The sequence below is a fragment of the Chelonoidis abingdonii genome, chromosome 22 (assembly GCF_003597395.2).
Source record: "Chelonoidis abingdonii isolate Lonesome George chromosome 22, CheloAbing_2.0, whole genome shotgun sequence".
Taxonomy (NCBI): domain Eukaryota; kingdom Metazoa; phylum Chordata; order Testudines; family Testudinidae; genus Chelonoidis; species Chelonoidis abingdonii.
In genome coordinates, this window is record NC_133790.1 from 24,466,670 (window position 1) to 24,489,306 (window position 22,637).

At 41.8% G+C, this 22,637-nt stretch overlaps 1 protein-coding gene across 6 annotated transcripts in view; it reads left to right on the forward strand.

The window, feature by feature from the left end:
• The window catches only part of TAOK3 (TAO kinase 3), a 143,877-nt gene that overhangs the window by 28,636 nt on the left and 92,604 nt on the right, over window positions 1-22,637 (forward strand). The window contains exon 1 of one of the 6 annotated variants that reach the window (XM_075059932.1): window positions 5,530-5,654. The exons of the other annotated variants lie outside the window; for them this stretch is intronic. The gene's annotated coding sequence lies outside the window, so the exon portion shown is untranslated. Of the gene's footprint in view, window positions 1-5,529; window positions 5,655-22,637 lie in introns of those variants that run through there. 6 annotated transcript variants of the gene reach the window in all.

The following is a 22,637-nucleotide window of genomic DNA, read 5'->3' on the forward strand; positions in this document are numbered from 1 at the left end:
CCCCCCCCCCCCCCCCACGCCCCATTGCTCATACAGTCACTTTTCCTCTTAAATGCACATGCTACCATCTTCTGAACTTGAAAAGTGTCTGGGATGTTTGTGTGGATCAATATTGCAGGGAGAGATGGGAGCCAGAAAGGGCAAAATCTATGTGGACTGTCCATTTAGATCAGCGGTAGGCAACCTATGGCATGCGTGCCAAAGGCAGCACGTGAGCTGATTTTCAGTGGCACTTTCACTGCCTGGGTCCTGGCCACCGGTCTGAGGGGGCTCTGCATTTTAATTTAATTTTAAATGAAGCTTCTTAAACACTTTTAAAACCTTATTTACTTTACAAACAACAATAGTTTAGTTATATATTATAGACTTATAGAAAGAGACCTTCTAAAACGTTAAAATGTATGACTGGCCCACGAAACCTTAAATTAGAGTGAATAAATGAAGACTCGGCACACCACTTCTGAAAGGTTGCCGACCCCCTCTGTAAACTTTAAGCACGCCAAAAGAAAAAACGAGAGACAAACAAGCTCACCCACTCACCCCAAGAATTAATGCTTGTTCCCTCTGAGACTCCCCTGTTTACTCCCCCTATTCTCTAGTTCCCCTTGGGGGCTTAGCATTATTGCATAATTATAGAATGTCTTGAGCCTTCCTCTGACACGTGGGTACTGATAATTTTGGAGGCAGAATATTGATTAGACTGGATATACTGATAGTCTGATTAAATATGGCAGTTCTTATGTTTGTGGGTTGCTTTTTTTTTTATTTTTCAGTCATGTATAACTAGGAGTTTAGTTTTAAACATCTGAGTTAGCCATTAGAAAAGATCACTCTGTTTTCAGGTGTCCTATGGCTTCTAATTACAAAGCAACATTCAGTCAAGCTTAAGAGGCAAAAGCTGCTATAATAGATATTCTGCTTCAAAACTAAAAGCAGTCATAGCTTGCTGTAATGCAAGCATCTCTCCTTTTTGTTAGTGCTACTAATTGCAATGAGTTGGTACTTCAGCACAGAATGCTAATTTATCTTAAGTGTTTACAAATAATTCCAGTTACTTTACACCAAAGCTTGATGACTTTGAAAGTTCCTGATCAGAGTGTGGTGTTAAAGAGAAGATGTGATGTGATTTGTTCATTGAAAAACTTCAACCATATCACTGAGTTTGAGTATTAAAGAATAAGATGTCCATATTGTATACATAATAGAACTGTATTTTATCTGTATTCTAGTCATGTTTACTGGTTATTCTAGCATTTGGTCTTGTGTCCTGAAATCCTTGATGAAAATGTAACCTTGGTTATGTGGCAAAACCCACTAAATACTGAATATGGATCTTTTTTAATATTGAAGTGCTGTGAAAGTTCCAAATTGCTCCACTGGACCTTTACTTACAGTTAATCTTCATGCTGTAGTGCTAATTCTCTTGGAATGTACAAACGCATTTGTAAGAGACCATCCTTGCCCCAAAGAGCTTATGGTCTGCACAGAGCTGGCAGATTTTGATTGAGAAGGGAAGTATTATTCCCACTGTGCAGGTTGGAAGCTGAGGCACAGAGAGTTAGTGACATGCCTAAGGAGATACAAGAAGTCTGTGTGATGCAAGGAATTGAACCTGGGTGTCCTGACTCCCAGAGCTGTAGTTGAAAGCAGGGCCGCCCAGAGGGGAGCAAGGGGGGGGCAAGCGGGGCAATTTGCTCCAGGCCCTGGGCCCCAGAAGAGCCCCCACGAGAATATAATATTTTATAATATTGCAACTTTTTTTTATGGAAGGGGCCTCCAAAATTGCTTTGCCCCAGGCCCCCTGAATCTTCTGGGCGGCCCTGGCTGCAAGACCAACCACCCTCTCACTGTGCAAAGGAGGAGGAGAGAAGTTGCCACTAGTTAGATTGGGAAGAGAATGGAGAAATCTCCAGCTGTCTTGCCCCAGCTACTCCAAACAAGGAGTGCAGATAAGCTGGGCCCCCTGTTGCTGCATGGTTTACACCAGAGTGCACAGATATCACCTTCTATCTTCTAATACAAGTGCTGAGGCCCTCTTGCCACTATCCATAGGGTGAAAAGCAAGGAGTAGGTTGCCATGTAAGTCATCTTCTGTTATAATTGAATTCTGTTTTTGTAAGAGAAGCTGCTAATGGAGGTGGGACCTGCTCTGGCTTGTTTCTTCTAGAGATGAGAACTTTTAAGTTACTGAAGATGTAAGCTGGAATTTCTCTAATTCACCCAGTGATTTGTGTCTGAGTCTAGGTAATTCAAGAAGGCCATCTCATGCTCTCTTAAGGTGAGGCTTGTACCGCAGAGTAATTCTAGCGCCTTAAAAGATCATCTGGCACTGTCCTTGGTTTACCACAAGATGTGGGGAATTGTGCACTAACATGTGAATGTTTTTGAGCACTGGCTATCGAACCATGAGAAACTGCATCAACTCAGATTTCTAATCAATAATACTACGCAGTTAACTATTAATAATGCTGTAAAAGCATGTATGCAAACGCTGAGTATACAAGTTCCTGGGAACACTGTATTTTGCCTGCCTATTCTCCTCCCAGTAGTATCATCAAAGAGCGGGTGGTTATATCCAGGCTAATCAAAACCATTTAAAATAATTTGTCGAAAGACGGCTTGGAGTTGGATGTCTGACAAGAGAATCATGTATACAGTTGTGTTGTGGCTGTGTTGGTCCCAGGATATGAGAGAGACAAGGTAGATGAGGTAATATCTTTTCCTGGCCCAACTTTTGTTGATGAGAGAGACAACGTTTCGAGCTTACGCAGAGACCTGAAATAGAGCTTGAAAGCTTGTCTCTCCCTCCAACAGAAGTTGGTCCAGTAAAAAATATTACCTCTCTCTCCTTGTCTCTCTAAAAAAATAGTTGTCTCAGCTACTACTGCAGTTTTTACAGTACTGGTAAAGTTAGGTTGGGTGACCCTCTCTCCAGGGTCACCTGCCTATCTGATTGGCCCTGAACTTTAAAATCCAAGCTCTATTGACCAATTAGCATGTCTCACCTAGCGCACAGGGGAGGTGATCTGTTGCTGATGGTACTCTCTACAAGCTCCAGGAAACGCTAATGGTAGTGGAGTGATGGCCAGTCCCAGCAGTCTAGCAGCTGTGTATCCAGGTTCAGGATAGGACAGCATTTGCTCCCCTGGCCAGCACTGAAGCCATTACGACTGCACATTGTCTGTGGGAGCTTTCCCTGTCACTGTCAAGCACCTAATGGAAAGAAGAGAATAGACAGGTTCTATAGACTGCTGGGTCTAGCCTTCTGCAGCAGGGCAAGTTAAAAACATTGTGGCGATGCCAGGTGTTGGAGGGTGGGGGGAAGGAGTAAGTGTATGGAAATTGGGGTGAAGATAAGGATGGCTTGGGGTATATCACTCACAGTTTGAATGGGGGAGAAAAGAGACTCCTAGAAAAAAGTGACAAGTTCAGTTTCAGGCTTGTAGGAGAGGGATTTCTTGAGACTGTATTTAATACCAATCCAGGTAATGGTACACATTTAGAAATAGCCCCCATGAATGATGGATCCATTCCCAATATGTATGTGTTGGAGATAAGGCGGAGAAAGTAAGCTTAAACCCATGAGATGCACTTAATTACATTTCCTTCTTGTTTCTTGCAGTCCTTTTGATTTTCATATGTAAGTGATTTATTTAAGTAGCATACATTTAGTTAAGATGGGAATTATTATGCAAAGATGCTTTGTTCTGTGTGTTTGCAATTTCATTTCTCTTAATTGGAAATTGTGATCAGCATAGTCAGAAACTAACATATGTGCATTTATGGAAAGAAAACATTTCCTTCTGTAGCCTGAAATGAGGAATATTTGTGTCCGTAAATGCAGTATCTGAATGTGGCTTGTCATTCACCACCTGATGAGTTCATAGTCAATGACAGGGCATATATTGAAGGGAATGAATTATGGTTCAAACAGGAAGAAACAGATGCCACCTGCTTTCAGAACATTTATGGTAGTTCCTGAAACTTGTGAACCTCCATAAAGATAACTGAGTGCCAGAGGTCTCTGGAGAGGGTGATTTCAACATACTCCTCTCCCAACTCAACACAGTTTCTCATGCTCTTGCATAGCATGTACAAGTGAAAGCTATAAAGGCTGCCCTCTATTCTGCCTCGGTGTTGTAATCTGAAGTTAGCAGCATTATGGTGCACTTCCGCTTTCTGGTGGCGTTTCCTCTTCACCCAGCTTTTGACAAGGACCAGCAGTTGGATATTAATCCTGACTGGGTCTGGAGAATGCATGATGATACTCGCTCTGATAACAATCTTGATTTTGAGGGGTCCAATATCCCACTTTTTAAGAGGCCCTTAGTTGTTTTGGCAACGGAGACAAAAGTTACTAAAAAAAAAACTTATCCCAGTACATGTATTCAGAGTACAGAAGAATAACTGAGTACGCTGAGTTTTGCTTCCTTAGTGTTTCATCATCTTCTACATGCAAAGATGTTAGCAGGAGCTCAGCTGTCGCCTGTATCTAAATGTGAGCAGTGTGTGCTTGTGCAATATAGTCTGTGTTTTCTTTCGATCTGGAACGATGAGACACATCTTTGATCTACAGAGAAGATATTGTTTAGTGTAAACACAATTCTTCTATAGCCCTTTACATTCTTTGCTCTGGAATCATTTCACAGGCTGCAGAGGTGATCAAAAGTTGGATGACAACATGTGTGGACATTTTTGATTGAAGAGCAGGAGGCGACGTCACTTCGCTCCTCAACTCTCCCTCATTTTTCAACATGTTTTGCTGACTGGGGCTTGCGTAGATTATGGAAACTTGAACTGATTTATCTGTAGTTAAATTGGTGCAAGCACCTAGTGTGGATATGGTGTAAGTAAGCCCCTTCGTTTCCAGTTTAAACCACTTTTGTAGATGCAATGTCACTTACAAATGGTTACAAGCTTTATATTTGTCCCTTCCGTGTTCATATTGATCTTTGCACAATACTTTGTGCAGTAAACTTACATTCGTGGAATGCTGAAATCCACAAAAATAATGAAAATAAACTCAGAGTGGAAATGTTGGGTTCTGTGCCATATTTGTGTATATGGTTGTGTACATGTCTTCCAGACTCCTAAATACCCGCAAGGGCATTGTACTTCCTATGATCTGAGAATTGTCTTGTGAGTTATGTGGATAGAGAACCACAATGCCATGCTGTTTTTCTACTGTGAAAGAGAGCCCCACAATGGAGAGTCTGATACAACAGTGGTAGGGGAGGAGTTGCAGGTGGAGGGAACTGCTTAATATTTTAGCATGCAGTTTGAAGTTCCTAGACTCCTAGATATGCCAGCAAGGTTGACTCTGCTGTTTATTTTTTTTAATGTTGATAAAGCTAGCTCCATGCAGCTTCTTCTGTATAAATCTTTCAATGACCACCTGCAAAACAGGAGTTATCAGTTCAGTGCAGATACTGTCCATGCTACATTCTCAGGAGGAGGGGTTTGCCCCAATCTCATTGGCCAGAATTTCGCCTCCTAACTGTATGTGGTAGATTGGTCTGACTGCTTTCTGCACACTGGCAACTGCTGCATATCAGCAGTGCCCAACCTACAGCCCGCAGGCCATGCACGGCCCATCAGAGCGTTTCATAAGGACCACGGGCTGCTTCCACACAGTATACTAACAGCCAATTCATGTACGTTTTGTCGTCATGTTTACATCATTTCAGTTTAGTTTTGTGTTCTATACTAATTTTTCCTGTTTTCTATAATACATGTTTTCTGCACTGATTTCTTTATTTGTTTTTAAACAGACAATATGAAACAGAATCTGTTTGGCCCTCCCAAGGTTGTGCTTAGGTTTATGTGGCCCTCCTGTGTAATAAGTTTGAGCATCATGTAGTTAATAATGTGCTGTGGGCTCCTTTGGGATTCAGAACACCATGTATACACCATGTGAGATGTTGAATCATATTGATTTTATTAGCTAAGTCTTTGTGTTCTTCATATCTTTAATTGTTTTGTTTTCAGGGAGCTTCCCTGTTGGTAACATGCCTCCTCCCATAGAACTTACCTCATCAGTCAGGCGAGATCACCCGATTTGCTGAGCCCTGCCTAAAATGACACTCCTAGCAAAATAAAAGGACTTAAAAATCTGCTTGATAAAAATTTTCCCAAGTTACAGTCACTGCATTACTCATGAACTGTGGAATTAGCTATTTTTAGAAGCTTACGGTACATTTTCAGTGTCTGTAAAAATATATATACACGGCACTGAAAAATATATATTGTCAGGCAATATAGAGCAAGATCCTTTGGTGAAGACTTTGGACTGGCTTCCCTTTCCACTTCTGCCCCTGATTACTTCTGTGGTTTTTCAGACAAGTTTAACTTCACTGTTCGTTGTTTTCCCCATCTGTGAAAGCAGGACAGTAATACATACCTGAGGCATGCTGAAAAATTACTGAAGGCTTTTAAAAACTGATCATCTCCTAACTTATATATAATGCAGTCATTGTAACTTTTGAAAATTTTATCAGCTACCAGCTCCTCAGCAGCCACTCAGTTCTGAAGCCTTTTTATAGCTCTGCTCATGTCTGAGAGCTGTTAGTAGGCGTAATTAATTAATGTTTGAGATTCTTGGATGGAATTTGCTAGAGAAGGGAAAGGTGGTATTAGCAGGAGCAGGGAAGTAGTTGGTTATCTTGCCTGAGAGAGAGTGAAGGGAGAGGAGAAGAGTGGTTGGAGCTGAGTAAGGCCTTGTCTACACTGCCACTTAACAGCACTGCAACTTTCTCGCTCGAGGGTGTGAAAAAACACAGATTTGTGGGGGTGGGTTTTTTACAGTGCTGGGAGAGCTCTCTCCCACTCCCAGCGCTGGTGCAGCGCTTTAATGTTGCTAGTGAAGACATTCCCTAAGTTTGGTTCCTGTCTTTCATTAAAGAATTAGAGGGTGTGTATGTGGAATTGTCCTTTGATTCACTTAGCATTGTAACTATTCAAAGACATCTGTGGTGCTTATAAATAGATCTGCGTTGTAAAGGGAGGTGGTGCTGTTCTGAATGCATAAACAAGTGGACATATTTGTGGTAAGAGCCTGGTAATGGGCTGGGTCAGCCTTGCAAGATTGTTATGAAAATATACCAGCATAGGCACCAGATCTATTTCCCTAGCTTTACTGTGCAAAAACTGACAAGGTTCCTCTCACTTCTAGAAAAAAATACTCTCCCTGGGAGAGTGAGTGAACAGAATTTTGCAAGGCCAGGTATATATTGTGTGTATGCTGTAATCCTGTGTTGTGTCCCAAAACAAATGTCGTCATATCATGCATGCTCACTCCAATCCTCTTGAATAAATATCTTTGAGGCACCTCAGAATATTTATCAAGCAGCAGGAAACCATTATCCTATGGGCATGTTCTGTTCTGTTAACAGCGTAGCAGAAGTGCAGTCATTGCTCTAAAACTAGGAGACCCATTTTGAATTACCAAACTCTGTGAATTAGCAACTCAATTAACAAACTTTAAAAAAAAAAAATCCTCTCAATAGCCATACTTTCCTCCTTGCTGGGAAGCTCTGAATTGCCCATGATGAAAATTATCAATTTGAATTGTACCATAGATGCTATGGGGGTGAATATGCAGTCACAGAAAAGAGATGGCCTTGCAGGTGCCTATACTGAAGATAGTTTTACTATAGCAGAAAGTAGATAAGCTCCAAAGAATCTGTTTTAATGCTATGAAAGTTCGTATTTTGGAGGTTCTAAAAGATGTAGGTACCTCTGATGTAAGCTATTTTGTGGGGGATATGGTTACTGCACAATTGCACCTGGACATGAAAGGTACCATCTTCATGGACCGTTGTTACCGTATGTGATCAGAAAGAACAGAATCGGGAGCGATGTAATTGCTGTCCTTATCCCAGGCTCATGATAGGGTTAGGATTCTGGTGGCTGCTGCTAAGAGAAAGCAGGAACTGAAGCAGACTGGCACAAATGACTGATCTTTCCTGATTTGAGTCCAGCAACATTGCTTGATGAGGAAAATCCTCTTGGCAATCGAATAAGTCTCAAATGGTGAAAGCTCTACTGTAGTTAATTTTAACCCTTCTAAGATAAAAACTGTGTATATTCTGTCTCCGCTGAGGCTTCTTGTCTGTAGTTTAAAAAGTTAACAAGTGGGACACCATGGAGTCTGTTGATGAATTAACTTTTACGTTCTTTTTATTCAGCAAGGACTGGAATCTGATATTTCTTAGAAAAGTTTCTTGGTTGTGTGACGCTGGACTGATTTTATGGCTTGGGTGTGCGTCTAACATGTCTAATAAAACTTGTGACTGTCTAATTCATGTGGAAAATAGTTTCACTTGGTCTAGATCATTTTTACCTTAAAGTAGGTGGAAATGTTAATGTTTATGTTGACTTTTCTATAATTCTATCCTTAGTTCTATGCTTTAAATTTGAGAGTAACTCTTGGATTAGATTTGTGGTGACTCGGTGTAGCACAACAGTTATTTAATTGTGCTGCCTGGGCGTTGGATACGGTTTTATTTGACTATTGCCAAGATGAAGGTCACAGGTAGACTTCTGTAATGGTGATAAGCTGGACACGGAAAGGTGGGGGTCTCACGGGATATAGAAGAGGGGAGCCATTATTAAAATGTAGTCCTATGTTACAGGTTTTACCTTGAGACCAAGGGATAGTGTGGATTTTTTTGTTGAATGAAAGTTTCCTTACAACACAATATGTAAGTAAACAAATATCCAGCTAAGGGCTTGTCTTCACTGCAGTGTCAGCTCAGAGTATAACTGGAATGTTGCCCCTAATCCGACTCCTGTCCCTGTACAAAAATCTCTAGTTAGAGTTAAGCGTTTTCTTTAAATTCAAGCTAGTTTTCCCATCGGGGTCTGGGTTGAAGGTTGCTGAAGCTTCAACTAGTAGTGAAGTGATGCAACTACACAGGCTGCAGCTCCAGTAAGCACAATTTATCAACTGCTAATCAAATCATGCTGTGCAGCTTGAGCATTTCACAGTGTGGCTACTCTCACTCGAGCTAACTGTCACAGTGTAGACAAGCCCAGGCTGTGCACATGCACACTGACAGAGCCTGCACACACTAATTAGTTCCAGATGAATGTCACAGTTTGTTTCTATACTTTGCACTGAATCAAGAATCAGTTACAAGAAAATAATGGTTGTAAAATAGGATTATTACGCTTTCTCAAACATAGGGATGCAAATGTCAATCAGTCTTTTGTTGGATTGATAAAATCAGCTGTTATTGCCTGATTGTAGTGAATGAGGGTCAGCACTGAACTACATCCCTTTCAGGTTGTGATATCCCTGGAACTTTTGATGGCATGTTATCACAGAGCCTGGTATCTGAGGCAGTGATTTATACACAGTAACCAAACTTCGAATGAGATGTAGGTTATAACATAATTCTCTCTTTTCAGGAACATACTTGGAATAGGACTCACAATTCCAAGAAATCTTAGAAAATGTGGCTGGAATTGGTCTGTTTAAAAAGAATGGACAAAGTGATTTTGTTTGTTTGTTTCCTAGGTATGTCAAGTATATTGCATAGGAATCTGATCAAAGAACTATAGAGGGAGGAGGGCGCTTGAATTATTTCCCACATGAATTATAATTCACTCTCAGGGCTTAAAGTTGTTGGACTCCATTTACCTAGGGCAGTCACTATATGAAGCAGTAGGGCCTCTGATGACTTGCAAGGATAATTTCTTGGCAGGAGGAAGGAATAAATATGATTTTAAAAACACTGAACATTTTTCACACTTAGTGTGTTTATTGAGCAGTGTAGGGCCAGACAGTACAAACAGGCATGCATCTTCCAAGGAAGGAGGAAATCATCAAAACAAAACAAAACAAAACACAACAGTTTGGAGACTAAATGCTTTGGGACATGAGAGTCATGCCGTTTCCTGCCAAATTCTGGGATGAGGGAAGAGGACCCTAAGCAAATCTGTGGGGAAACTGTTATAACACTCAGATATTAGGAACGGCCATGGTCCATCTAGTCCTATATCCTGTCTGGACAGTGGTAAATGCTGGATGCTTCAAATGAAGTGCAAGAGCTCCTGTAAAGGACAAATACCAAATAACCTGCTGATAGAAGAAGTTTCTTACTAACCCTAGACAGTAAGTGGTTGCTTTATGACTTGAAACACAAAGAATTGGATCTAACATGTAATCTGATGTAACTGTGTATGTTCTCATTACCCATATAAATGTCTAAACATTTTTTTTTAAATCCTGTTAAAGTCTTGTGCAAAATATCAGAGGGTAGTGAAACCCATAGGTGAATTGTAGAGGAGAATGTGTGCGCATGTCTGTCTGTCTGTCTCTCTCTCTCTCTATATATATATATCGTGTGTGTGTGTGTATATATATTTTCATCAGTTTTAAGTTGATATATGTTGCCTTTCCCTTTCATTATACATCCCATTGTTCCTGTACTGTAGAATCATATAAATGTAGGGCTAGAAGGGACCACATGCAGTCATCAAGTGCACTCCCCTGAGCTGGAGCAGGGCCATGAATACTTAAGCCATCCCTGACAGGTGTTTGCCTAACCTGCTCTTAAAAACCTCCAAGGACAGGGACTCTGCAACGTCTTTTTGTAACCTATTCCAATACTTAACTTTCTGACTCTAAGGGTAGTTTTTCCTAATATCAATCTAAATCTCCCTTGTTGTAGATTACTTCAGTGGCCCTGGGGAACAACTGATCACGGTCTTCTTTTTATAGTAGCTCTTAATATATTTGAAGACTGTTGTCAGATCCCCCTTCAGTTTTCTTCTTTTTTCCAAGACCAAGCGTGGCCCCTTTTTAACTTTTCTTCATAGGTCAGGTTTTTTAAATCTTTTTTTATTTCTATTGCTCTTCTCTGGGCTCTCCACAAATTGGCCACATCTATCTTGAAGTGAGTTACCCAAAACTGGACACAATATTCTCATTGAGCCCTCGCCAGCACCAAGAATAGAGGGACAATTAACATACAACATTCTTGTTAATACACCCCAGAATGATAGTAGCCTTTTTTGCAACTGCATTACGTTGTTGGTTTATATTCAGTTTGTGATCCACTGTAACCCCCAGATTCTTTTCAGCAGTACTGTTACTTAGCTAGTTATTCCCCATTTTGTGGTTGTGCATTTGATTTTTCCTTCCTAAGTGTTGTACTTTGCACTGGCCTTTATTGAACTTCATCTTCTTGATTTCAGACCAATTCTCTGATTCGTCAAGGTCATTTTGAATTCTAATCCTGTCCTCCAAAGGATTTGCAACTCCTCCCAGCTTGATGTCATCTGCAGATTGCATAAGCATACTCTCAATGCCATTATCCAAGTCACTAATGAAAATGATGAATAGTACCAGACCGTGGAGTGACTCTTGCAGGACCTCACTGGATATATCCTCCCAGTTTGACAGCGAACCATTGATAACTACTCTTTGAGTATGGTTTTTCTACCACTTGTGTACTCCCTTCATAGTAATTTTATCTAGAACTCATTCCCTAGTTTGCTTACGAGAATGTCACGTGGGACTATCAAAAGCCTTACTAAAATTGAGATCTATCCCACCTGCTACTTCTCCCCAACCACTTGTTCAGTATCCATATTAAAGAAGGAAATAAGGTGAGTTTGGCATGATTTGTTCTCCAAAGATGCATGCTGACTATTCCTTATAACCTTGTTATCCTGTAGGACAGGGGTGGCTACTCTGGCTCTGGAGCCACATGCAGCTCTTCAGAAGTTAATATGCAGCTCTTTGTATAGGCACTGACTCCGGGGCAGGAGCTACAGGCGCCAACTTTCCAATGTGCCAGGGAGTGCTCACTGCTCAACCCCTCAACCACTCCACGCCTTCCCGCCCCCTTCCCTGAGCCTGACGTGCCCTCGCTCCTCCCCCTCCCACCCAGAGCCTCCTACACCCCATGAAACAGCTGATCGGGAGGGGAGGGGAGGGAGGGAGAGGCACTGATCTGCAGTGCTGCTGGTGAGTGGGAGGCACTGGGAGCAGGGTGGAGGAGCTGCTAACATATTACTGTGGCTCTTTGGCAATGTACATAGGTAAATTCTGGCTCCTTCTCAGGCTAAGGTTGGCCGCCCTTTCTCTAAGTGCTTACAAATTGATTTAATAATTTGTTCCAATATCTTTCCAAGTATCAAAATAAAAGTAGGTACTATGTTTGCCGTTTTCCAGTCCTCCTCACTTATGCTCCGTGAGTTCTCTATAATTGTTAAAAGTTTCTAAGATTGCTTCTGCTGGTTCCTTGAGTACCCTGACGTGAATTTTGTTAGGTCCTGCCAACTTGAATCCATCTAAATCATCTAAATATTCTTTAAAGCATTCTTTCCCTGTCCTAGCTTGTGTTCCTTTCTCCTTGTTGTTAATATCAATTGTGTTGACTGTCTCATTACAATTAACTTTATAGAAAAGATTGAAGCAAAATAGGCATTAACCATCTCAGCCTTCCTGGTGTCGTTTGTTATTAACTCTCCTTCCCCACTAAATAGACTTGCACTTTCCTTCATCTTTCTCCTATTCTTAATATATTTATAGAACCTCTTCTTATTGTCTTTTGTGTCCGTTGCTAGGTTTAGCTTTTTTGTGCCTTGGCCTTTCTGATTTTGTCTGTACATGCCTTTGCTATGCTTTTGTAGTCATCCTTAGCCTTTTGTCCATGTTTTCGCTTCTGGTTGGATTCCTTCTTGATGTTTAGATCATTAAAGAGCTCCTGATAGAGCCATATTGGCCTTTTATCTTCCTATCTTGCCTTCACATCAGGATAGTTTGCTGTTCTCGTAAATGCCATTTTCTCTTAGATTCTCTTCTCTTGGGACCTTACCTAGTAGTCTCTGAGTTCGTTTGTCTACTTTTTTTTAAAAGACACTATCTTTATTCCACTGCTCTCTTTCCTTAGAATCACAAATCCAGTCATTTCATGATCACTTTCACCTAGGTTGCCTTTTATTTTCAGTCACAACTGATTCCTCCCTGTGGGTTGTAATTGGATCTAACATGGCATCCTCCCTGATTACTTTCTCCACCTTCTGAGACAAGAAATTGTCCCCAACACATTCCAAGGACTTATTGACACTTTTTGTGTTCTGCAGTATTACTTTTCCAACAGATATCTGGGTAGCTAAAATCACCTATTATTATCAAGTCTCGTGTTGTGGATATTTGTTAGTTCTAGAAATGCCTCATCCACCTCCTCTGTCTGATTTGATGGTCTATATTAGACCACAACCATGGTGTTGCCCCTGTTTTTTCCTCTTCACCCAGAGACTTTCAGCTGGTCTGCCTCTCTCCTACATCTGGACCTCAGAATATGTTTATACGTTTTTGATGTACAATGCAACATCTCCTCCCTTTTTTCCCCACCTGCTCTTCCTAAACAAGCTGTACTCCTCTAGGCATGAGATTTATCCCGCCAAGTCTTTGATGCCAGTAACATCATGATTTTGCTTGTGTGCTAGTACTTGCAGTTCTTCCTGTTTATTCCCTGTACTCCTTGCATATGTGTATAGACGTCTAAGATACTGAACGTATTCCCCCAGTTTTCCCTCTTGTTACTCTACTGACTCTGTTGTAATTTTCCATTTCCCCTCCCTCCCCGCAACTTCCAGTCCTCTGTCAAGGTCACTTTTTTATACTGACCTGTGGGCTTTTGTCACCTGCTCACTTTGAACCTGTTTAAAGTCGTCTTCACTAGATTGTCGAGTCAGTGTCTCAAGATGCTCTTCACCTTCCTGTCAGGGGGAATCCATCTCTTTCCAGTATTCCTTCACAGAACTGCACTGTACGGCTGAGGAAGCCAAAGCCCTCCCTTGGATACCATATGCATGGCCATGCATTAATCCGCAGGATGCATCTGTCCCTGCCCAGCCCTGTACTCTCCATCTGGACGATGGATGGAAACACTGCCTATGCCTTTTACTCTCTCATCCTTGTTCCCAGAGACCTGTAGTCACTCCTGATTTGCTCAGGTCATACCCGGCACTATCGTTAGTGTCCATGAGGATGAGCAGCATGGGGTGGTGGTCAGAGGGCCAGATGAGCCTCAGCAACCTTCCCGTAACATCTTGGAGATGGGCAGCACGCCTCCCAGGATGTCAGGGCAGGTGGGCAGATGGATGCCTCTCCTTCCCCTTAGAAGGGAATCCCCGACCACCATCCTCATTTGTCTCCTCCTCTTGGGGGTAGTGGCTGTGTCCTCCAAGGGTAGGGGGAGGTGGCTCCTCTTCCCCAGTTACTGGAGTCTGCTCCTCTCCTCTTGTGGTCAGTATTGCATACTACACTGTGAGAGGGGAAAAAAGGAGGACAGGACTTACCTTCTTTTTCCATTCATTATTTTATATTCCCTGTTGTGATCCTTCACTAAAGTGTTAATTTTCAATCTCTCCGCATCCAGAAGTCTCTCCATACTTCTAATTATTTTTGTCACCCATTTCTGCTTCTGTTTCTGCTGTATCTCTTTTTAAAATGGGATACGTTTGATGTGCAAGTGTACCATGCATTTCTGTTACATTTTAATATTCTCAATATTATTTTCTATGACTATTTTCACATCTTAACATTTAGTTTGCCTTTTTTTTTTTTTTGCCGCTGTGCATAGAGCAGATGTTTTCAGAGGGCCGTCCACAAAGACCCCGAGGACTTATTCCTACGTGGTTACAATTAATTTAGAACTCAGCAGTATGTGTGAAATAGTTTAGATTATTCCTTACAATGTATATTACCTTGCAGTTGCATGCATTTAATTTAATCTGCCATTGTGTTTCCAATTTATCTAACTTGGTTAGGTCCCTTCAGAATTACTCATGGGCTATTTTGATTTTGACTATTGTAAATAATTTTGTCTACTGTGCCTTACCCTCGCACACACGTTAGATTCTATAGTCTTGGTCAGAGCTATTAATTTTTTATTTTGAGATTTATTATATATAAACAGTATATAATCTCACTGCAAATGCCTTCGCAAAAAATATACAGTCCAATTATAAACAAGCCCGAAAGCTGTTCCATGCCCACACCTCAACAATAACCAATATAGTAAAAAAAATTGAACCCAGTAATACCCCCTTCCACAAGCACTGGTACAGCCCTGTCTGTCTTTCCTGTGTAGTTTTCTCATTGATTTATTTTAGTCATTCCACCATGTTTCAGTAATGCCTATTATGTCGAGATTCCCTCATTGCCAGGCATGCCAATTCACTACTAATTTGCTGCTCACATTGGTGTGTAGACCTCTGAAGTTTTTATTTTTGAGCACATAGCAGTTTTTCTTTTATTTCTTTCAAATCCTGTTAGTTTTCTGGTACGTGTTTCTGCTCATTTCAATAATAATTTTGTCTGTATCTCCGTTTCCTGAAGGGACCTAGGTGGTGCATGAGAACTGATTCTGGTTCCTCCACCTATAAGAAGGTGGGTCTCATCAAAAGGAGCCTGACATTTCAGTCCATCTCACTCCTTTCCCACAATGAGACTAGTACAGAGAGGTGCTGAAAATTGACAGATTAATTTCTCTCAAAAGCAGAGATGAACAGTCTGACACAACTCCTCTTCATTCAATACTTTAAACTAGAGACTTGTACCTAGACTGAACATTTTCGTTTCCAAACACAACCAAATACAGAATTTTGGACCATCAGTTTCACATGAAAAACAAATTTAAGTGAATCATGACTTAAAACAGTCAACTGTAAATTATCCCTTATTGGCTGGCAGTGTTACAAGCACAGTGATTTGTAAGAGTAAATAATTTGCAGTTGTGTTTATGCTGTTTTGGGAGCATTCCCTTTTAATCTTATGAATGATAATCCCTTTAATTTGATCAGAAATGGTAATTATCTGCAGAAATCTCCAGACTGACCTGCTGAACTCTGTGCATTCAAGAGTTAATTTAATCTTAAACCTCAGATTCCACTGCCCAGTTTGATAGTTTTTTTCCTCTAGTTCTAGGTTAGGACTTCTTTTAAAAAAAGTTATTTAATGCAGCTATATGCCAAAAATCTGCCTTAAAAGTACATTAAGGGCTTGGCTTGGCCTGAGAAATTCCAAGAAAATAAGACTTAAGGCTGAAATCACATACCTTGATTTACCCATTGTCCAGATATTGATAGTCTTGGAGTGGTGAATGTTCTTCTATGATGTGGGTGCACACAGCAGGTTAAACTAAGGACGTGGTTTCAATCTTAGAGCTAAATTTCTTGTCTTTTGTCAGTGTAAGCAAAACAGTTGTCTCAGTTTGGTACTTTTATTTATATTTTTTCCCCGTGAAGAAAATTGCTTTTGAAATGGATACAACGAACATACATTTTTTTTTAGCTATTTTCCCTAAAATGCATCGTTATTTCCATTGTGCCCAGCAGCTGCAGGACCTGGTAGGATACCATGTCCCCCATTTCTAATCTGCTTCTACCCAAGAACATAAGCATGGCCATACTGGGTCAGACCAAAGGTCCATCCAGCCCAGTATCTTGTCTACCGACAGTGGCCAATGCCAGGTGCCCCAGAGGGAGTGAACCTAACAGATAATGATCAGGTGGTCTCTCTCCTGCCATCTATCTCTACCCTCTGATAAACAGAGTCTAGGACACCATTCCTTACCCATCCTGGCTAATAGCCATTAATTGACTTAACCTCCATGAATTTCTCCAGTTCTCTTTTAAATGCTGTTATAGTCCTAGCCTTCACAACCTCCTCAGGCAAGGATTTCCACAGGTTGACTGTGCGCTATGTGAGAAGAACTTCCCTTTATTTGTTTTTAACCTGCTGCCCATTAATTTCATTTGGTGACCCCTAGTTCTTGTATTATGTGAACAAGCAAATAACTTTTTTCCTTATTCATTTTCATTTTCTCCACACCACTTATGATTTTATATATCCCCCCCTTAGTCCCCTCTATCATATCCCCCCCTTAGTCTCCTCTTTTCCAAGCTGAAGAGTCCTAGCCTCTTTAATCTCTCCTCATATGGAACCCGTTCCAAACCCCTAATCATTTTAGTTGCCCTTTTCTGAACCTTTTCTAGTGCCAGTATGTCTTTTTGGAGATGAGGAGACCACATCTGTATGCAAGATGTGGGTGTACCATGGATTTATATAAGGGCCATAAAATATTTTCCATCCTATACTCTATTGCTTTTTTAATGATTCCTAACACCCTGTTTGCTTTTTTGACTGCTGCTGCACACTCCGTGGACGTCTTCAGAGAACTATCTACGATGACTCCAAGATCTCTTTCCTGATTAGTTGTAGCTAAATTAGCCCCCATCATATTGTATGTATAGTTGGGGTTATTTTTTCCAATTGCATTACTTTCATTTATTCACTGTAATTCATTTGCCATGTTGATTGCCCAGCACTTGTTTTATGTGAGATCTTTTGAGTTGCTTTTTTTCATGTCTGGCCTGCCTGGGATTAAATATCCTTGAAGGTCTAGGTTTAGTATCATGCCATGCAAACTTTGCCACCTCACTGTTTCCTTTTGCCTGTGGAATGTGGTGGTGGTTATTCAATACATTTCCCCCTTCGTTACTTTCTTCAGCCAATTGAAACATTGCAGATAATTTTTATTCAAAAGGTGCTACACGTTATAAGCCTTGATATCAACACACTTTAACAGGAGAATATTTTTTTAAGCATTAATAACTATCAAAATATACGAAAGTGTGAACAATGCCATGCTAAACCAGCTACAGATAACCTTCATTGTTCCACTGGCAACGCTGAAAGAGTACAGTATTTTGTTTTTCCTCATAGCAGTGCTCAGGTATAAAGTTAGTTCCCAGTCTAAGAAAGAACCTACATGGAGAGAAAGCAACTCACGCCTGTCCCATGTAGAGGTGTATAGAAGTACTCTACTGTACTTTGCTATTGTGGTCGTTATTCACTTTGAAATTACCCGACTGCTCTAATCCGCAGACTTCTCAACAGGTGCTAGAGAAGATGGTGAGGCATGCGTGCACTGGCCCATTACATGGTGATGCAACCAGGGTTAGCTTACTGCCTGGCCTTCTGTGGTTCCTACATGCAACCAGCCCTGTTAAGTTACTGTGTGTTTCACTCGTGTGTGGCTCAGGCAGACGGTCTTTGGAGCGGAGCTTCGTGGTGAATATTCAGATGCAGGTAGTGAAATTTCTCAGGGCAGGTCTATACTAAGCAGCTGCAATCTAGAGATAACAGGTTAGTTCAATCAGGAGAGATGAGGCCCTGTTCTAGCATAGTGAGGTTGGACAACCCAAGGCGAGGAAGAATACTGGTTCTGTAACTGCCGAAGCGCATTCACAGTCTTTGTTTATCCGAGACGCTGATGGTGTCAAATTTGCAGATGAAACTGAAGCTCAGCAGTTTCTCTTTGAGTCTCTGTCCTGAAGTTTTTTTGCTGCCAGGATGGCCACCTAAAGGTCTGCTATAGTTGGCCAGGGAGGTTGAAGGCTCCTCCTACAGTTTTGTATATTGCCATTCTATATCTGATTGTGTCCATTAATCCTTTTCCGTAGTGACTGTCCAGTTTGGCGCGATTTTACATAGCAGGGGGCATTGCTGGCATATGATGGCGTATATTACATGGTGGACGTGCAGGTGAATGACCATGGTGGTATGGCTGACTGGTTAGTCCTGTGATGATGTCGCTGGTGTGAGAGTGGCTCGAGGTTGTTGCATGGATTGGTCTGAGTAAGTTACTATGGTACGGTGTGCAGTTGCTGGTGAGAATACGTTTCAGGTTGGCAGGTTGTCTGTGGGCAAGGATTGCCTGCCACCAAGACCTGTGAAAGTTGGGGGATCATTGTCCAGGATGGTTGTAGATCTGATGATGCGTGGAGGGTTTTAAGCTGGGGGCTGTATGTGATGGCCAGTGGAGTCTGTTGTTCTTTCTTGGTTTGTCTTGCAGTAGGAGGCTTCTGGGTACCGTCTGGCCTCTGTTGATCTGTTTCCTAATTCCTCGTCGGGTATTGTAGTTTTGAGAATTGCTTGTGGAGATTTTTGTAAGGTGTTGGTCTCTGTCTGCGGGGTTAGAGCAGATGCGGTGGTACCTCAGTGCTTGGCTGTAGACAATGGATCGTGTGATGTGCCCGGGATGGAGCTGGAGGCATGAAGTAGGCATAGGGTCGGTAGGTTTTCGATATGGGTGGTGTTAAATGTGACCATCACTTATTTGCACCGTGGTGTCTAGAAAGTGGACCTCCCGTGTAGATTGGTCCAGGCTGAGGTTGATGGTGGGGTGGAAGTTGTTGAAATCGTGGTGGAATTTTTCTAGAGTCTCCTTCCCATGGGTCCAGAAGACAAAGGATTCCCGCCTTGTGCCAAAGCTGTACAAGTGGGTGGAGCAGGACAAAGGGACTGCCGGACATGAGAAATCCGCTAGTTACCACCTCAGCTGGAACTAACAAGGACTGTACTGGGGAAAAGATTGGGCCCAGACTAGGAAGGTGTCTAGTCCATGAAAGAAGCTTACTGGAACATCTCTAAGGGTGAGATATTACCCTTTCTTAATGTATTAGGCTTAGACTTGCATGTTTTTGCTTTATTTTGCTTTGTTCTGTCATTACTTGAAACCACTTAAATCTTACTTTTAATACTTATAATAAAATTACTTTTGTTTATTAATTAACCCAAAGGAAGTGATTGATACCTGGTGGAGCAAACAGCTGTACATCTCCATTCTCTCTATCCATGTTAGAGGGTGGAGAATTTATGAGTTTACTCTGGATAACCTTTATACAGAGTAAAACGGATTTATTTGGGGTTTGGATGCCATTGGGATCTGAGTGTCTGGGTGCTGGAGGCAGGAGCACTTGCTGAGCTGATTTCAGTTAAGTCTGCAGCTTTGGGGGCGTGGTTCAGACCCTGGGTCTGTGTTGCAGCAGGCTAGCATGTCTGGCTCAACAAGACAAGGTTCTGGAGTCCCAAACTGGCAAAGAAAACGGGCTCAGAGGTAGTTTCAGTACATCAGGTGACAGTCTCAAGGTGGGGTCTGACTGAACCAGTCACACAAGTGTGTGCACACAAAGTACACAAACTTTGGTGTAATGCAGTTCAGTAGCAGCATAAGTTTTATTGTAATTTATTATTGTTAAAATAATAAATTTTAGGCAGAGCTGTGCTCTAGAATCTAGGCTTTAACTCGGGGAGGGCGAAGGGAGGCGTGTCTGGCTCTTATGAATGTGAAGAAACCTTCGAAATGTCAACAAAGTTCAGTAACAGTGCTTGCCTGGGTTTGCAAACAGCCTGAAACAGTAGGTCTGAGATTGGTACATAGTACTTCATTTAGCTCAGTGGGGTGTGAATGCTGAAATCTGAGGGGCACTGGAAATGTCAACATTAATACCTTGCCTGTCTTTGCAGTGGAAACATCAAGCCTGTGTTATATAATCTGTCTGTGTTCCCTTCAGCCCCGTTCTCCTTCATGGCTCTTAGATTCCCCATGTATCTCCCACAAATATCTGCTCACGCCCCTGGTAGGAAAGGGCCGCAAAGGTTGTGGAGCTCATCTTGGCTGAGAATTGAGTCTGAAGGTAACGTACTCGGGGGAGGGGGCTGTCTATGTTAAATTCCTCAGCACAGCAGCCCAAGAGCCAAAATGGTCTAATTAAAACAAGATGTGTTGACAGCAGAGGTGGAGAATCTTACAGTAAACAAAAGCAGTAGCTCATGTAACATACCTAGCTGGAATACTTCATGAAGCTGATCTAGGTGGGTGTATTGGACTTAATTCCAGGAAAAATAAGAGAAAATACCTTATTGCTTTATATTATAAGCTTTTCTGCATTCGCCCAGCCGTCAAGCATTATGTCTTGCTGCTTTCTCCTCCCATGTCTGTCTCCCATCCCCTCTGATATACTTCATGCAATTTCATCTTGGAAGTGTCACAGGCTGGGTTACATCCAGCATCATTCATTAAAAGGTATTTACTCAGATAATGCCTGTCAATATTTTGCATTCTCCTCCTCTCCCTTTGAACAGGTGATCCCTTGCTGGAGAACATTCCTTAGGGATTGTTAATTACCTTCCTTTCTGTTTGCAAGGCTTGTGCCACTCAGTAGCTCCTGGTCTGTTTTTAGCGATACAAGCTTATATAATTCCATAACTTGGTCTTAACATTATTTGTACTCTCTCTAGTTAATTGATAAATTCACAGTTGTCTGGCTGGCCATTGGTTTTGGACGTGGTGATAGATCTTAGGGGCAGGGTATAGTTGCTGTCCAGTGCTGCTGTGCTGAGGAATTCAAACCTCCTTCCCCCCATGTTTAAAGTCACTTCTCCTTGCCTGATGTGAGGGAAAGGAGGAGACAATGTACTCCTTCTCCAGTTTCAAAAGCCTCAGCTACCTCCTGGGCCGTCTCCCTTGCCTTCTTGAGTTCCCAAAGGCCCAGTTGTCCTCTAGCCCAGTTCTCAAAATCCTCCGCTCCCTCCCCCACAGCTTCTACAATTGAAAATGGGGGAGGCAGCATAAAGTAAGAAAATAATGGGAATACCTCATTGATAGGACGGGATTGGGAGGCACAGTGCTGGCAGAGCGCTTTGGAGTGCCGCATAATGCCGGAGTCCCTCCTGCATAATTACAGCATCCCTGCCACCTAATTCACGTCCCATATGCTTTGCATGTGACAGGGCTTTGAGTCTAGGGAAAGATTGTGCTGCCGCCGCCTGTGTTTTATCTATTTCGTGGCTGAACACAAGACTTCAGTGTCTAGGGCTGTTAGTCAATACCTTTTGCCCCCACTATAACTCACTTGACGTTTGAAATGGCTAAAGAAATGGCATTTAATTATAGGCAGTGGCCCTTGCTGACTAATACTTTACTGGCTGAGCACAGTCCTTATGTGTTCCTCAAACTCTGCCAAACCAATTTATTTGTTTGAACTCTGATTTTTAGCTGACTCCTTGAATCTGGGGCAATTTTTTCCCTGCTTCGTTATACCCAGAAAAGATTTTACAAAGGAAACACTAGCTGTGACTCTGGAATGCTGACTCCAACACTGTCATGATGGTGGCGTTTTCATGACACAAATCTCTTCAAAACATAATGGCCAATGAAACCTAGCTTCCAGCAGTGGTAAATTGCTGTATTTGTGTTTTTCCTTAAATGATCTTTGTAAGAAGGGGCAGGAAAAATTGCCGTGTATATTTGTTCCTAAAATAGACAAAGCTGTTAAAAATCCCTGGAGATCCTAGAAGTATAGAACATTTCAGTCCTTCGCTGATCATGTTGTGATTCAGCTATCCCACCCCTTGGGCTAAGCCAGAGAATGCAGACTTGGGACAGGAAAGAATGCCTGCTACAATACTTCACTTTCTAGTTTACGTACAGCGATGTTTGTCTTTACGTCATTTAGAGATTAGCCACACACCCTATGGGATAGGAGGTAGGCTTTGTAAGCACTGAGGCTTCTCATTGCTTTCTCAGACACTCCTTTCCCATTAGCTTAATGTGTCTGTCTGCATCAGTGCTGTTATACAGTACTTGGCAGCTTGTTTGTGGACAAGAGGGAATTACCTTGGCTTGTCTTCTTCAGACCACAGGAGTGTTTTAAGGCTAAATCCATTGATGCTTGTGAAGTGCTTAGACCATACAGTGATGAGCATCCTGGAAAAGACTAACTAATGGCAATGATACATGATGGTCAGCAGATGATACTGAGTGGCA